Source organism: Miniopterus schreibersii (genome assembly GCF_964146895.1).
Source record: "Miniopterus schreibersii genome assembly, chromosome: 17".
NCBI classification, from domain to species: domain Eukaryota; kingdom Metazoa; phylum Chordata; class Mammalia; order Chiroptera; family Miniopteridae; genus Miniopterus; species Miniopterus schreibersii.
Genome location: NC_138117.1, coordinates 33,886,862 through 33,890,212, shown reverse-complemented (window position 1 = coordinate 33,890,212; position 3,351 = coordinate 33,886,862). Strand labels below are relative to the sequence as shown.

The following is a 3,351-nucleotide window of genomic DNA, read 5'->3' as shown; positions in this document are numbered from 1 at the left end:
TCCTTTTTTCTACAGCACAAGCCAAAAGATAACAGAAATTATAGCTTCAAAGAGCAGTCTAGAGTTCACCCTTATACTTTCATATTTGTGTGTATGTTAAGTATAAAATAATGACTTTTGGACAAAGGAGCTTTGTAGTTTATTTTAAAGCCACAGTACTTAAAAACTCCTGGATAACAAATAGCCTGGATGTTTCAAGTCCTGCTTCCAAGCGTGAGCTAAAAGTGAACTTTTCTCAGACTTGTGAGGATGGATTAGGGCATCTTGGAGCCACAGACGTCCTGCCCTACAATTCCAGTGTCATCAGCAGGTAGCCTGCCAATCAAAACTCATCCATCTCCCTCTGCAAATATTTCAACACGGAGTCCATCCCTTGGGTGGAACTCCAGATTTTCTTTAGCACTCCACACTCCCTCTCACTGGCCTGCTCCAACTCCATCTTCACGGGGGCTTTGGATTCCTCAAGCACAACTGGATTACATGAGGCAAGCTCCTTAATGCAACCCATGACTTCTTGGGTGAAGGCCCCAGGCCAGGACACTGCGAGACCAGGCCTTTTGCATGCCTCCAGCGCTGTCAGCTTATGGCCACTGAGCAACATTTCATTTGCATTTGTTCCTCCCATAACCTTGGGAAACATAATGGTGGCACAGCCATCTGGACTCTGTCTGAAGGTAATAAAGGGTGTTTGAAACCAAGACTTTTTATTGGCCCAAACCACCTCACAAAGAGGCAATATGTATGGATGCTCCTGGTCCAATGGCTGGGCCATTTGCTGCTATAATAATAGCTGCTTAAACTGAATGAAAGTTTTCACGAAGTTTCTGATAGCTTCTGCCATTTCAGTGCTTTCTCTTTTTCTGCAGCCAACAGTGTTTCAGTTGGTTCCCTGGGTGGACTGCCCTTCCTGCTCCAGCTCCCAGCATGGGGAGCTCAGCACAGATGAGCCTCTCACCCTCAGGGCCCCTCCTCAGGCTGGGCCAGGCCAGGCTGGGGTGGGGCGGTGACACTGCATGGTCATGCAGCTGGCTCTATGTATTAGTGACTTTTTTTTTAATGGCAATATTTTGCAAGCCAAACAGAATCCATCTATAGGCCAACTATGGTTCATGGGCTGCCATTTTGTAACTTCTGACCTGAATGAAATTTAATTGGGTCTCCTAAATGCTATGATTTGAGTAGCATTGGGAAATTGACCTCATTTCACCAAATATCTTCCCTGGTATGGCCTGAACTTCCGTTACAACTGACTTATCCTCCAAGTTAAAATTGAGTTCTCTACATTCATTTAAAAAAATATGGTGGAGAAAGATAACCTGCTAAAACCCATCACCATACTATGAAAAAAGCAATCAGATACTTCAAGTCCTCCTGCTGGAAGAAGACATAGTTCATTCAAAAACTACCTAAATGGGTTGGGCTGAGGGGCCCAATAGAACCACATTCTGCCTTTGGCTACAGTGCTTCCAACTCCCCTTGGCAGAGACCTCTCCTGGGCCATCTAGTCCTTAGGCCACCTTCCTTCAGTCCACCTGACTCCACCACTTTTTTGTGAAACATGATTTTATTAAGGTTTTTTGGTTGCAAGTGACAAAAAGATCTCAAAGTGGCCTAAATAAGAAAGAGAGAATATATTGGTTCCAAAAACTAGAAACTGCTCTCTGGGGAATGTAGGTGAGATATGGCTGGGTCCAGAATGCCAACACTATGTCTCCAGCTCCCAGCTCCATGTTCCTCTGGGTTGGCTCCATTATTTGGCAGGGTCTCCCAGTGAGGTGGGCAAGGGTGCCAGCAACAGCTCTGGTGTAACTTGTACCCACTTAGCAACTCTATAGAAAGAGGATCCCTTTTCCCAATGCCCCCAACAAAATTATCAGAGCAGATATTCTGGACTTGGGTCATGTGTTCATTCCTAAAGCAATCACCATGGTGGGGATACGGGGTGGGATACTCTGATTGGCAAAACCTGGGTTACAGGTCACCACCCCCCACCCCCAGAAGCCAGAATGTAGGACCAACCCCTTCTGAAAATTCTTGGACTTAGAGTCTGATGGAGGGGGGCAGGCCTTCAAAAAAAAATTTTTTTTTGAGGGACTGTTACCATAGAAAGTGGACATGGATGTTGAGCCGGCAAAATACTACCCGAGATTTCCAGGGAGACCTGGATAGTTACTCAGTTGCCTTGAATTTGACTAATAAGGAAAAGCAAATCCGGTGGCAAATGAAGCAACTTAAAAGCTTTTCTTCCCGTGAAGCCGATCTCATTAGTTTAATTCCTGCTCTGAGCTCTGGCTCTGCCATTGGGTTCCTGCGGGGCCCTCAGACTCAGGCTGTGCTCTTGAATCTGATCTTGCAGAGACGAAGTCCTTCCTGCCTTGCACTGGCTGTGCTGCCTCATTTTCTTCAACGTGCTCCCGTCGTTCGCATTGATATTGTGACAGCGCAGCCAGCCCCTGCGCAAGCATGCAGAGAAAACAGCTTAGAAACACAGCCTCAACCTCAGCTTCTCGTCCGGGCATTACCACTCACTTTCTCAAAAGACCTCTGTGGCTGCTCTTGGCTACCACATGAGGTCTAGGCTTTTCACTGTGGCACTTAGAACGCCTTCTGTGGTCTGGGCTCCACCTGCTTACCTGCGTCTTTCAGTGTAACTCTTTCTGCGTCTGACGGCACTGCACTGACCTCAGCCCTGAACCTTTCCCCTCCGTTGCCTTTGCAGATCCTGTTCTGTTCCCGGCATGCCTTTCCTTCCTTGCTGCCTGCTGTTGGAATCCTACTTACCGTAGAGGGAGTTTGGGTTCTTTTTCTGCCCAGTGCCCAGCGCCACCTCCTTCCTGTTAGAGTCTGATCTTCCGAAGGGAATTCTCCACGTCTGTGGTCTTGATGGTGGGAACACTGATAGTCAAGGGGCTTTGTCGAGGGAGCACTCACAGCCTGCTACTCGTCAGTTACCCCACACAGGAAGAAGGGTCCTTGCATCTCCAACAGGAAGGCGTTTTCTACTTTGCTGCCACAGCAGGAGAATGGAAGGTTGTCTGCTCACCTGGCGGCAGCTCAGCCAGTGAGAGGCTATCACAACTCGGCCAGTGAGAAGCCACCACACTTCCATCTTCGTGTCCCCCGATGGACTCTCTGTATCAGTCCCTCCTAACTTACCCCTTTCCTCTATGAGAAAAAAGCTGTCGACAGACTTCGGTCCAGATGGCGGCACAGGTAAACACGGCACTCGCATCCTCCCACAGATACACCAAAATTACAACTAAACCACAGAGCAGCCATCGTTCAGAACCACCTGAAATCTGGCTGAATGGAAGTCCTGCAACTAGAAGGTTAAAGAAGCAGCCCCGTTGG

The 3,351-nt window shown here is 48.0% G+C and overlaps 1 pseudogene across 1 annotated transcript; it reads right to left on the bottom strand.

Annotated features, from left to right (window-relative positions):
- Window positions 1–322: 322 nt before the first annotated feature.
- LOC308546962 (chromodomain Y-like protein pseudogene) lies at window positions 323–3,109 on the bottom strand (annotated as a pseudogene). The gene is made up of 3 exons: window positions 3,044–3,109; window positions 2,326–2,453; window positions 323–860 (listed from the first exon to the last, which is right to left on the bottom strand). The product of its transcript is annotated as a chromodomain Y-like protein pseudogene (transcript).
- Window positions 3,110–3,351: the final 242 nt, after the last annotated feature.